Raw genomic sequence first — 14,374 nt, forward strand, 5'->3', positions numbered from 1 at the left:
CACTTTGCTTCCTGTTGGGACTGATGCAACATAAATAAGGATGTTATGGGTTTTTAAATAGGTTTATGTCAGTCAATAATAGAAACAATTTTAACTAAAGTCTGGTAACAGGCTATCAATTTCCTTTCAAATGTTAGGTTACTAGAAGCAATGTCTGGTAGCTTTCTAGTCTGAAATCCTACAGAGTAGCCACTAGGGGGCAGTAACAGGCTTTTGTTAGAGGCTCTGGCTTCATGTTGCAGAAACCTGCCAAATTGAGACTGGAGCTCTTGGAACCCCAAAGGGCTTTAAAAAGGCTTTTTATGTTTTTTTAAAAAATTTATTTATTCATGTTTAAGTCAGAGTTACAGAGAGGGAAGGAGAAACAGAGAGAGAGAACTTTCACTCACTGGTTTACTCCCCAGATGGCTGCAGCATGTAGGGCTGAAGCCAGGAGCCAGGAGCTTCTCTGGGTCTCCCAGGTGAGGGCAGGGGCCCAAGCACTTGGGCCATCTTCTGCTGCTTTTCCAGGCGCATTACCAGGGAGCTGGAACTGAAGTGGAGCAGCTGGGACTCAACATATGGGATGCCAGTGCTGCAGGTGGGAGCTTTACCAGCTATACCACAGCATCAAGCCACACACACACCCCTTCCCTATAAATTTTATTAAAACTCACCCTTTTTCTTGATGATCTTATGAACAAGAGTATGTAATTTCTCTACAAATTTAACAAACCAACAATGTTTGTGCCTTTTGTCTTGACTTTGGAGCTGCCAGAGACAACTTCTGGCTGCCCGGGGGACATTTCTAATCTCTCCTAACTGATGCCTAGGCATTTTGCATTTGCCTTGATCCCTACACTTTATGGGTTAATCAGCCTCATATGGTTAACACTTTTTTTTATTTAGTTTTAGCTGTATTTTTTTCTTTTTAAAAATATTTATTTACTTATCTGAAAGGCAGAGTTACAGAGAGAAAGAGACAGAGGTCTTCCATGCCCTGGTTCACTTGCCAGAAGGCCCAACAGCCAAGCCTGGGCCAGGCTGAAGCCAGGAGCCAGGAGCTTCTTCCAGGTCTTCCACATGGGTGCAGGGGTCCAAGCAAATGAAAGACAAATGAGAGGCAAGGCAACCAATTGGGACCAGCCACTGATCGGGACCGACACTCCTTACCAGAGTGCAGCCCCCAACAGCAGGTTACACAGCTTTTTATAGAATTCTGTCCACTAGGCCCACGGCAAACAGTTACCTGGATTGCTGTTAATTAAGTGAAGGCACATCAGAATTGTGGTGATGTTCTCTCATCTAGTACCGTGAAGTGCAAGGCTTTGGGGAGAACATGGGATAGCAGTGTATAGGGATTAAGCACCACTGGATGGATAGAGATAACTGTGGCATTGACCAGGTGGAGGTCTTGGACTAGTCTATACTCGCCCGACGGTTTTCATACTGGGAGTATGGGCGTGTTACAAGGCGAGTTAGTGAGTATCAGGAGATTTTGTTGAAGGAGCTTGTCGATGATGAGTTTAAGGCCGCATCTGTGAGTTTCAGAGATGGGGAATTGGGGTCAGTTAGGGTACAGAGTGCCCTCCCGGAGTTTAATAAGGGCTGGCTGGTGGTGAGTCGCCATCACTGGTGTTGAAAAATCCCATACCCGAGGGTTGACCTTCATGGAAGAGACCGGCCATTGGGGGTTTGATGAATCAGGGGAAGGGATGGGAGAGGTTAGAGAACGATCAGAGGGAGTAGGAGAGCAGCTGAAGGTTGTCACAGTAGAATCTGGAGACTGGAGCCCAGTTGGAATAGGATGTCCTGTCCCAGTAGGGGGACTGGGCAGGAAGGGATTATCAGGAAGGAGTGGGAGAATGGGTGGTCTTCCAATTGACAAGGCAAGTCTCGTGTGCATCTAGGGTGGGAGGAAGTCCCATCAATCCCCATTACAGAAATTGAAGAGGGCAGGAGTGAGCCCGCATAGGCCGGCTGGACAGAATAAGTAGCCCCCGTATCCACCAGGAATTCTGTGGACTTACCCGCTACCTGGAGCATTACTCTGGGCTTGGTGAGAGTGATAGGGGCCCCTGAGTCTGGGCTCCATCAGTCTTTGGCCATCCCCAGCAGTTGCAGCGTGGAGTCCTCTCGGGGAGTTGGGCTTTTGTGTAGACGCGCAGGAGTCGGGCCTCCCCTGGAGCAGTCGCTCTTCCAGTGGCTCGGTTGGCCACATGTGGGGCATGGCCGGCTGGGTGTGCGAGGGTTGGGGCATGCTCGAGCCCAATATCCCACTTGTCCACACTTGAAGCATGCCCCAGGGGGCTGGTTGCCCTTGAGCTCTCTTCCTTCCTCCAGCCGCAGAACAAGTCAAAGGAGCATTAATGAACCCAATACCACCCCGTCCCAAGGAACTTCAATCAAGTGGACCACATTCTGGCCTCTTTTTTTTTAAAGATTTATTTTATTTATTTGAAAGAGTTACAGATAGAGGTAGAGACACAGAGAGAGAGAGGTCTTCCATCTGCTGGTTCACTCCTCAGATGGCTGCAATGGCCAGAGCTACACTGATTGGAAGCCATGAGTCAGGAGCTTCCTCTGGATCTCCCACGTGGGTGCAGGGGCCCAAGGACTTGGGCCATCTTCTACTGATATCCCAGGCCATAGCAGAGAGTTGGATTGGAAGAGGAGCAGCCGGGACTAGAACTGGTGCCCACATGGGATGCCAGCGCTTCAGGCCAGGGCTTTAACCCGCTGTACTGCAGTACCAACCTCCTAGCCTAACTCTTGAGGCTGAGAGGGGTCGAGGTTTTGAACACCCCTAATACACTGCCGAAGTGCCCATCTAAGTACTGGAAAGGGTACTCAGGAAGCTCCAGACTCATGTTACATATGTCCTATTCCAGTCTTACAATCACACATTTCTCCAAGGGGTCCTGGTATGTTTCATTGTAGAATGCGACTAGAAACAAAAGTCTGAGTGTTTTTTCTTGCCATTTTTTAACGAATCACTTCAACACTTCACATTATATGATTTTTTTCCACTTTCTTTAATCTTGTTTTAATTCTTCTGAGTAATTCTGATCTCCCTGCCCTTAAACGCATTCTCAGGAGCTGAGCAAGATCTCTGACAGCTTCCCTAGCACCACGGGGTGTTCCCAACAATAAAGTCATGTAGGATGCCCAAGTAGTAACAGCACTTTCATTAAAGCAAGAACACAAACTTATAAAAAAAAAAACCTTAGTGCTATCATATAAGGAACCCAAAGCTGTTGACATTCCCAACATTTTGGCAACCACAACAGGAGTGTTTCAGTTAATGTTTGTTCTTTAAACGACCCTATTAAGAAGAAAATTAAAAGGTGGGCCCCAGACAGAGAAATATTTATAAATTATTCATTTCATAAAGGATTAGTATCCAGAACTCAGTTGAAAAATTCTCATGCAGGCATTTGGCACAGCACTGAAGATGTCGCAGTCCATGTTGGAGCTCCCAGGTTTCCAAGCCCAGCTTCCTGCTCATGAGCATCCAGGGAGGCCGCTGGTGGAGGGCCGATTTAGCTGGGTTCTTGCCCTCGTGTGGGAGACCTGGACTGAGTTCCTGGCTCTTGGTTTCAGCGCAGCTCAGACCCCATCTGTTATGGGCATCTGGAGTTTGAACCAGCATATGGGAGATCTCTGTTTCTCTCTCTCTCTCTCTCTCTCTCTCTCTCTTGCTCTCTCTCTCTCCATACACAGATGTATATTTATATGTATGTGTATGTGTATGTATATGTATATGTATATGTATTACTCTCTGTTCTGATATTCATCCCTTTCTCATTCCTTCCATACTATCCTGGTTGCTCTCTGTGATTTTTTCCCAATTTTTTCATTTTCTTCGTGTAGAGTCATTTCCTGGGATGTATTATATCGCTTGTACTATTGAGGCCTACCAGTGGGGGCAAATGTGGAAGTGATTGCAAGACCTGAGCCTGGATCAAGACGCAGCTATTTTAGACTAGGCCTCCATCTTGTAACTCAGGCCTGACTGGGCCCTGAACCCTAAGCCAAAAGTTCCTAAAAGAAGAAAATAAAACTCCCCTTGCAATAAACTCTCCTAGCAACAGCCAATTAACAGATAGCAGGGAAATACGCAAAGTTGCAGGTGACTTATCAGGCAGTTAAGGTGATTGATAACATCCACAAACCATGCAGTTTGGCATGTACACCCTAGTGACCTAGACCCTATACTTCAGCCAATCATAAAACAACAAGTATACATTTAAAATATGAGCCTATCAGATGCTGTACAGCCCAACTTGTTTGTTCAACTGTATAAAAACCCTAATGACTTCACTGTAGGGGCCACTGATCCAGCCCAGCTGCGCCTGGTGCAGACGTCAGACCAAACTCGTGTTTGAAATAAAACTCTTGTGTTTGCATCAGCTTCGGCTCCTCGTGGTCTTAGTTGGTGGAATCAGACATTCTGGGTACAACAGTGATAGTAAGGAAGGATTTGGGTAAGACAAAGGGTTATCACTTACTCTCGCCATCTTGCTGGGATTTATTAGGTGACAGGTTAAATTCCAAGTCTATACACAGCCATCTTTCAAAATTATTAAGTTGTTGATTAAGAGTAAAACTACATAAACATCCAAGGAGCTAATGATCAACAAATCTACCTTAGGCCAATATATTTTTATTAATTAATTAATTAATTAATTTATTTGAAAGGCAGAGTTACAGAGAGACAGAGGCAGAGAGAGAGAGAGCAAAAGAAAGAAGTCTTCCATCCGCCCGTTCACTCCCCAGATGGCCTCAATGACCAGAGCTACGCTGCTCTGAAGTCAGGAAGCAGGAGCTTCCTCCAGGTCTCCCATGCAGGTGCACAGGCCCAAGCACTTGGGCCATCTTCTACTGCTTTCCAAGGCCATAGTAGAGCGCTGGATCGGAAGTGGAGCAGCCGGGACTCAAACTGGTGCTCATATGGGATGCAGGTGTTGCAGACTGGGACTTTAACCCACTGCGCCACAGCGCCAGCCTCAGGCCAATATATTTCAGTGTAGCAATATATATATATATATATATATAATATATATTACATTTACACTCATTTTTATGCATTTAAAGAAATAACAAGGGATGTCTAGTAGTGAGAATAAATGATAGACTATTGTATTAAGGACACACAAAAATATAGAAGATTAATTAAGATGGAAATGTTTTTTGTCTTTCAGATAAAATACATATCTGGCTTATCTAGATTGGGTGCTTTGCTCCTCAGATAATTCAGGGATTCACTTTTCCTTTACTGTACTCTCTTAATCTATTCTGGGAAACAATTAAATCCTATAGACCATTAATTCATTTTATCTGATGAATTAGTTCGTTTCTTTTACACATATAATGTTCTTACTCAGGTACTATCCTTGGAAGAATTGAGACAATGGTCACTCGAAAATTTTTCTGGCAACTGTGTTGAAAAAGTTTGCCCTATTCATTTTTTTATTGGGATGGTAAAAGCAGGGTCATTGTCATGTCCATGATCTAGCTCACAAGCAGGGGAAACAAAGGGAAGACAGGAAGAGCAATACTTTTAGGCAAACAGATTAAAACTGTCTTTGTACTTTGTAAAGAATTATGAACAAATTTGAAGGAAATTTTCTCGAAAAATTTTGTTTCTCCAATTACCTATGTCCAGATACTTCAATGATGAAGACATAACATCCACACACACAGTACTCAGAATTATATTTGTCTAAGACCTTCAGAAAGCTTCAAAATGAGTATTTTAATTCAGCATCAGAAAAAGATGGCACATGAATGTAGACTAGAAAACATAACATTAAGAGGTTTATTTTTCTGAATCTTGATAAGAATGGAAGGGGAGAGAGAGCGGGAAAGGGGAGGGTTGCGGGTGGGAGGGAAGTCATTGGGGAGGGGGGGGAGCCAATGTAATCCATAAGCTGTATTTTGGAAATCTATATTCATTAAATAAAAGTTTAAAAAAAGAGGTTTATTTTTCTGGAAATGCAATAAAAAGAAATAACCTTTAATATTTCCAACAATAATTTCCTGGGTCTTCTTGTTGCATCAAAAGCTATATAGCTTCTTCCCAAAGCATCTGCCTCAAACCAAGTCACCTATTTTATTTCCCTCTAGCTGGGACTAGGCTAATTCCTCCTTTCCCCATCTCTTCTTTCAGTCACACTGTGTGGGTGCAAAAGGCTCTGACCAATAAACAGAACTGCCCTTTAATCCAGCAATCCACAGGCAGTGACACCCAAAGACTCATTCCCAGTCCCTAGAGCAGAGGTCACAGAGATGGCTTTGTTTCCCCGACTCAGGAAGAAGGAGTCAAAACCTGACCCTCAGTTCAGTAGGAGAGTGAATAAGGCCTTCTAGGCTCAGAGTAGGCTGGAAGCTGTGGACACAGAGAGTGAGCTTTTGCAACTACTCCATCTTTAGAAACAAGGGGAAAATTAGACCCTTTTCCACTCCATCATTCTGTCAGCTACTCTATCGCTACTGAGTTCCAAGGGGACCTGCAAGCTCAAACGTGACTGGAGATAAAAATGACGAACAAGGATACGGATCAGTGTAATAATTTCTAGGAAGATGATGCTAGGAACTTTGGCTCTTCACATAGCTGCCAACCCTACAGAGGGCAACACAGTAAGAACCAAGACAGGCACTCCAGGATGGCATAGCTGGGGAATCTTCAGGCCCCACACCAAGTGTCAGACCCCTCTCCAGATGTGATACGTGACAGGGAAGAGGACTCGTGCAAACATGGCTGTCTGGATCCATGCTGGCCCCAAACACAGGGACTTCACAAGTTCCAAACAGAACTTAAAGTTCCCAAGCAGCAACAGGGCCAAGGAATCAAACAGAGAGACCTCCGTACTCAAGGCAATACCAGTGCAACCATGGCAAATGGACATTGCCACGGGAAGAGACCATTTGCAGATAGTGACGGGGGAGATAAAGGATGGTTTGAACCTGTGCTCTTATTCCAGAAACACTGCATTTCTTCTGTGGTTCTCAAGGGAAAATAAAACTGTGGTATTCCAGAAACACTCCATTCTTTCTGTGGTTCCCAAGGGAAAAGCATTTGTTTCTTTTTTTTAAACTTTTATTTAATGAATATAAATTTCCAAAGTACAGCTTATGGATTACAATGGCTTCCCCCCACCATAACTTCCCTCCCACCCGCAACCCTCCCCTTTCCCTCTCCCTCCCCCCTTCCACTCACATCAAGATTCATTTTCAATTATCTTTATATACAGAAGATCAGTTTAGCATATATTAAGTAAAGATTTCAACAGTTTGCACCCACATAGAAACACAAAGTGAAAAATACTGTTTGAGTACTAGTTATAGCATTAAATCACAATGTACAGCACATTAAGGACAGAGATCCTACATGGGGAGTAAGTGCACAGTGACTCCTGTTGTTGACTTAACAATTTGACACTCTTGTTTATGGCATCAGTAATCACCCTAGGCTCTTGTCATGAGTTGCCAAGGCTATGGAAGCCTTTTGAGTTCACCAACTCTGATCATATTTAGACAAGGTTGTAGTCAAAGTGGAAGTTCTCTCCTCCCTTCAGAGAAAGGTACCTCCTTCTTTGAAGACCTGTTCTTTCCACTGGGATCTCATTCGTGGAGATCTTTCATTTAGTGTGTGTGTGTTTTTTTTTTTTTTTTTTTTTTGCCAGAGTGTTTTGGCTTTCCATGCCTGTAATACTCTCATGGGCTTTTCAGCCAGATCTGCATGCCTTAAGGGCTGATTCTGAGGCCAGAGTGCTATTTAGGACATCTGCCATTCTATGGGTCTGCTGTGTATCTCACTTCCCATGTTGGATCGTTCTCCCTTTTTTATTCTATCAGCTAGTATTTGCAGACACTAGTCTTGTTTATGTGCTCCCTTTGGCTCTTAGTCCTATCATTATGATCAATTCTGAACAGAAACTGATCACTATGATTAGTGAGATGGCATTGGTACATGCCACCGTGATGGGATTGAATTGGAATCCCCTGGTATGTTTCTAACTCTACCGTTTGAGGTAAATCAGCTTGAGCATGTCCCGAATTGCACATCTCTTCCCTCTCTTATTCCCGCTCTTATATTTAACAGCGATCACTTTTCAGTTAAGTTTCAACACTTGAGAATAACTGTGTATTGATTACAGTATTCAACCAAAAGTATTAAGTAGAACAAACAAAAAAAATACTAAGAGGGATAACGTATTAAGCTGTTCATCAACAGTCAGGGCAAGGGCTGACCAAGTCACCGTTTCTCTAGTTCTAGTTCTGGTTGCTCCTCTTCCAGTCCAGCTCTCTGCTGTGGCTGGGAAGGCAGTGGAGGATGGCCCAGGTGCTTGGGCCCCTGCATCTGCGTGGGAGACCAGGAAGAAGCACCTGGCTCCTGGCTTTGAATCGGCATAGCTCCAGCCATAGCAGCCATTTGGGGGGTGAACCAATGGAAGGAAGACCTTTCTCTCTGTCTCTCTCTCTCACTGTCTAACTCTATCTGTCAAATTAAAAAAACAGTTTCCTTAAAAAGAATAATAATAATGAAAAGTATAAGAGTAAATATGTAAACCAGTGATATAGTCATTATCATTATCAAGTATGTACTATGCAAAATTGCATGTGTTATACTTTTTTTTAAAAGGATTTATTTATTTATTTGAAAGTCAGAGTTACACAGAGAGAGAAGGAGAGGCAGAGAGAGAGAGAGAGAAGTCTTCCACCTGTTGGTTCATTCCCCAGATGGCCGCAATGGCCAGAGCTGCGCAGGGGTCCAAGGACTTGGGCCATCTTCCTTCTATTGCTTTCCCAGGCCATAGCAGAGAGCTGGATCAGAAGTGGAGTAGCCATGACACGAACCAGTGCCAATATGAAATGCCAACACTACAGGTGGTGACTTTACCCACTATGCCACAGTGACCGCTCCAAAAGCTTCATCTTTATACATCATTATAGTTCAAAGTAAACAGGGACAATATGGTAATTTTTGCAGAGTCTATGAACATTGGAGTCAGATTCTGCATTTAGGCTAGGTGATTTACCTTGGTTTCCTCATTAAATCTTTATTCACCTATAAACATTATAATAAAACATCATTTATGACCTTAGCAAAGGTTAACATCTCTAGAAGTACCCATATACATCACTACCCCCTAGTATGGGGTGCTGAGAAGAGCCCATTATTACTGTGGCATCCTCTGCAACAATGCATAACCTCAATCTAACCATGAGAAAAATCCCAGACAACTCCATATGGAAGGCACTTTACAAAATACACGACTTGCATCCTTCAAAATGTCAGAATTATAAAGACAAGAAAACACTATCATAGACTGGAGAGAGACCAGGGAGACAGGACAGCAAAATCTTGTGAAAATCAATGATAGATTGGATCTTCAAGTAGAAGAACTACAGAAAACCGATAAAATTTGAAGTTTTGTATTTTCTTAGTAGCATTGCAGTGAGTGTAATTTCTTAGTTTTGATTAATATTATAAGGAGAAGCTGGGTTAAGGGTGTATGGGAACTCTGTGCAATTGTCACAATTGTTTTACGTCAAAAGTTATCTTTTACAAAAAGCCAGTTGTGAAGATGTTCAGAATAAAGTATTTGGGAAAGTTTGTTTTATTATTTTTACTGCTCCTGATTGAGCTCAACTTGTTACATCAGTGAGCCTATAAGGCTATCTTGTTTGCAGCAACCGATCAGAGTTTACTTTAAAAAAAAAACTTTCCTAACTTATTCAGCCTCTGGGGCTGAGAAATAATAATGAAGTTCCCGAGGCCTTGGTCTTGTTGACAGCCTACAGGGGACAACAACTCCACAGCTCAGAACTCTTCCAAACTCTCAGGCTTAATGATGACATCAACTGTTCCCAGAGGTTTGCATGATTCCAAGCATAGTTTTTGCCTATTGCTTCTGTACTAATTGGAGGCAGGTGCAGAGCCAAAGGCCATTACCTGCTCACAGACTGTAATTTCTGGTTGAGAGTGAAAGGGGAGAGAAGTGAAAACAATATTAATGATTGTACTCAAACTTTTCATCTAAAGACAATAAACCCCTTAGGGAATGCCAGCTTTGGCATCTGGTCTCAATAGTATATCAGGAGATCAGTTGTTCAGCGTAATCATAAAGTTGGTAAAGTTTGCTATACCAGCACCTGCTCCCCAGTACTGTTCTCCTTGTCTGTATCTTATGCATCATCCAAGAGCTTCAGCCAAACAAAGCCCACTTTTTTGCCCAGCAACTTCTAGTTTCTCTGACCAGTCACCACATTTAGCTCACCTTAAAAGAGATCTGTTTCTTGTAACTGCATAACATCTGTTCTCCCTCCCTACTTAACTCTACCTCCAAATGAGGCATGATTTTGTTAGAAGTTAAAAATTTTTATTTTATATTTTTAGTGATTACATATATTTGGTGATTATATTTTGGATAAGCACTTAAGGTTCAGAGAAGTGTGGTTCTAACTTAGGATGAAATTCACTCTGATAGATGGGTGGAGTCAGAAAATTTTATTCCTGTTGATGTATAAAGAGAATTTTTCCCCAGGAAAGCAAGAGTTGAGATGTCCTGTATTTATAATGGTTGTCATCGATTGTGTAAAGATTAGTCTGATGGCATACCTGTGGAGGGGCCCTTCCAGAAAGGTTTGTCCAATGAATATGAAGTTCAATTAATTATATGCAGTTTATAAAGATTCAAAAACCTGAGGACTTAGTGGTCATTCTTCATATTGCCTGGATATTCCTAATTTATATTTTTTCACTATTTAAAAAACATTGGGCTGGGGCTGGCACTATGGCATAGCAGGTAAAGCCATCGCCTGCCTTGCCGGCATCCTATATGGGCGCTGGTTCCTATACGAGTCCCAGCTGTTCCACTTCCAATCCAGCTCTCTGCTATGGCCTGGAAAAGCAGTAGAGGATGGCCCAAGTCCTTGGGCCTCTGAACCCACGTGGGAGACCTGGAAGAAGCTCCTGGCTCCTGCTTTTGGATCAGCACAGCTCTGGCCTTGTAGCCATATGGAGAGTGAACTAGCAGATGGAAGACCTCTATATCTCTCTCTCCTCTCTGCCTATCTCTAACTCCGCCTTTCAAATAAATAAAATAAATCTTTTTTTAAAGAAATATCTTCTTAAAAAACACTTTGGGGCCAGATATATTGACAGTTATCTGTCAGCAATCAAGACACACAGACCTCTGATTAGAGCCTCTGGCCTTTCCAAGCTCCTTACAAAACTGTGTGCAATTTATAAAACTTCTTGCAATCAGGTTTAACTCTGGCATTTTACCAATAAAGAAACAGAGATAATAAGTGACTTCTCTAATCACACATTTAATTTGTGGTCCAGATATTGCTAGAATCCATAACTGTAGATGGCCACTTGTTCTATCTACCAGTGCTTGCTATTTTTATGTGTTTGTTTAAAACCAGTAGGTGTTTGAAGCCAATTAATCAGAGCCTAAAGCTCAAGACAGTGGCCTGAGGTCCTGGATGAAATATTTGCTAAGAAAGTAGTCTCAATAGTGAGAAAAAGCAACACTAAGGAATTTAATTTAGTACATTGAGTAACACAGATAGAAAAGGTTGCTTGCTTTCTTTCCTCAGTGGATACTGGTGGGGGCTATTTGTTCTTGTACTGTAAGTGCCACCATAGAGCCAGAATAAGTGTGGCAAGTATACCACCCAAGGGGGGAGAGAAATAAAGTCTCAGCACATCTTCCCAAAACTGCTCAGCTGTAGTCACGTGAGCCTGTGGCATCTGCAGGGTGGTGTAGGAGAATGGCTGGCCTTGGAAGGAAGGAGCATATTAATATTGTTGTATTGGGGGGTCTATTTATTAAATAAAATATTGCACCATTTGCTGAGGGGAAAATATTGTTACAAATAGCAGATATTATTCATTGGAACTTCTTTACATATGGAGTCATTTAATCTTCATACCAACTCACAATGTAGGTACTATTATTTCCACTTTTTAGGTAAAAAATGGAGACATGGAGAGGCTAAGTAACTTAACCTGGGTGCATAGTTGGTGGCAGAGCCAGGATTCACTCTCAGACCTCATAGCTCTAGAGTCCCAGCTCTTAACTGATGCAATACTGTTTCACAGGAAGGAGACGAAGGGGAAGTCCTGTGGGTGGGTGGAAATTTTGGGAAAGAGTTTCTCCACAAACAAATGCAAAGATGTACAGGCCGGCGCCGTGGCTCAATAGGCTAATCCTTCGCCTGCAGTGCCGGCACACTGGGTTCTAGTCCTGGTCGGGGCGCCGGATTCTGTCCCGGTTGCCCCTCTTCCAGGCCAGCTCTCTGCTGTGGCCAGGGAAGTGCCAGGGAAGTGCAGTGGAGGATGGCCCAAGTGCTTGGGCCCTGCACCCTCATGGGAGACCAGGATAAGTACCTGGGTCCTGCCATCGGATCAGCGCGGTGCGCCGGCCCAAGCGCCCTGGCTATAGTGGCCATTGGAGGGTGAACCAACGGCAAAGGAAGACCTTTCTCTCTGTCTCTCTCTCTCACTGTCCACTCTGCCTGTCAAAAATAAAAAATAAAAAAAATAAAAAGATGTGCGATGCTGTCCTCCTTACTTTCCTGTTTCGAAGGTAGAAGTGTTGAGGATGTTGACACTGAGACTGCTGCCATCAGCTTGCAGGAGAGGCAATGATGAGGGCAATGAAAGAAGTTGGAGTGGAGATACGGAAGCACTTGGATGCCTTTGACATCATTGGACAACCTGGGAAATCCTCAGACAATCTACAACTGATGTAATGTGAAATAAATGACTCCTATTTTTTAAGGCCAATTTGAATTAAGTATTCTGTTTTCTCAGGTAAAATAAACTAATGGATACTTGTGTGCTATTACGTTGTCATCAACCCAATCTTATAAAACATATTTTTGCTATTCCTTGTTTACAAATAAGGGTACTGAGGTCAAAAGAATTTGTTTACCTTGTTTACTTTACAAAACTGCTCTGGAAACCAAGAAGGTGGATGGGCAAGAGGCTCCAGAGCCCACCTTCTCACAGAGACACTGGTGTGAACAGCTGTACACACACTGTAACCTTCACAAGAGCTACGGAAGCCAAGTGAAAGACCAAAGTCTTGTTATAATCATAAGAAATGCTGCATTGGGATTGCATCATGGGCCCTAATGGTGTGGGAAAGAGCACATTGCTCCTGCTGATCAGTAAGCCGATGCTGACACACAGGGAAAGGAGAAAGAACCACCAGCTGAAAACTAGCGTCTTCAACCAGCAATTTCCAGAACAGCTGCACGTGGAGGAGATGTCCACTGGTACCTGCAATAGAGCTTCAACCTTACCTACCAACTCATGCCCACACGTGCTTGGGCTGCTTTGGCCTTGAGAGTCATGCACACACCATCCAGATCTGCAAACTCTCTGGTGGATAGGATGCCCCGGTAGTGTTTGCAGAGCTGGCCTGTTGGGAACCTGAGGTCCTCATCTTGGAAGAGCTTACCAACAATTTGGACACAGAGTCGATCAATGCTCTGGGCAAGGCTATAAATGAGTATCAAGGTGCTGAGATGCTGCCTCATACCAGAAATCAGGTGGTGGAAGGCAGAGTGTAGCCAAATCGACAGTGACTTCAAGGACCACAAGCAGGAGGTGTTAGAAGCTCTGAGTGAAGTCATGGTCAACTGACCATGAGATTGAGCTTTCTTTCCTGGAACTGTCCTGAGAGATAAGCTGATGTGGTCTAGTAGCCCCTGTGGTATCCATTTCTCCCCTCTCGGAAGCCTGCCTGTGGTCTGCAGCTCACCAAGCAGCCTCCCAGGCACATGAAAGTGGAGTATTGCCTCAATGGGATCCAGATACCACTTTTATTGCTTCCTTTCTCTCTGAAAGACTTGTGTGTTTCACTTCCCCTCAGATAACCGAACTGGCCTTGTCCTTGACACCCCTCTGTGAGTAGATAACCTCCATTGTTGTGGGGTTCTGGTTAGCCCTGCTCACCTGGCCTGCTATCCTGAAACTGTTATCATTCAGAAACGTGCTTCTGGTCCATCTTAAAGCTTCAGGCCCAGCTGCCCCTTGGTCTTTGAGTGGTGCCGTCCTTGTTTAGTGGATTTCATACTGACTTATTGACTTTCTGATAAGGACAGCTTGTGGGGCTCAGAGGTGGAGGGTGAAGTGCTCTTACCCAGTTCACGATGGGGTGCCTGTAACCACTTGTCTCTTTGGGGACCTAGGAGTGGAAAAAGAATGTTGTTAAATTCAACTAAGAAAGGAATTGCTGACACACACAAAAAAGAAAAGTTGTCCTGAAAAAGCAAGAAGGAAAGAGCTGCCCTGAGTCACTCTTCCTCCAGCTCCGAGAAACACTGAGAGGAGGGAGGCCTCCCACTTGGCATAGAGACGGGGAGAGCT

General features: G+C 43.6%; 1 pseudogene; it reads right to left on the reverse strand.

The window, feature by feature from the left end:
* Positions 1-6,587: 6,587 nt before the first annotated feature.
* Positions 6,588-6,976, reverse strand: LOC127492184 (succinate dehydrogenase cytochrome b560 subunit, mitochondrial pseudogene; annotated as a pseudogene).
* Positions 6,977-14,374: the final 7,398 nt, after the last annotated feature.

Source organism: Oryctolagus cuniculus, chromosome 9 (genome assembly GCF_051225735.1).
Source record: "Oryctolagus cuniculus isolate XC-2025 breed Fujian yellow rabbit chromosome 9, ASM5122573v1, whole genome shotgun sequence".
In the NCBI taxonomy this organism is placed as follows: Eukaryota; Metazoa; Chordata; class Mammalia; order Lagomorpha; family Leporidae; genus Oryctolagus; species Oryctolagus cuniculus.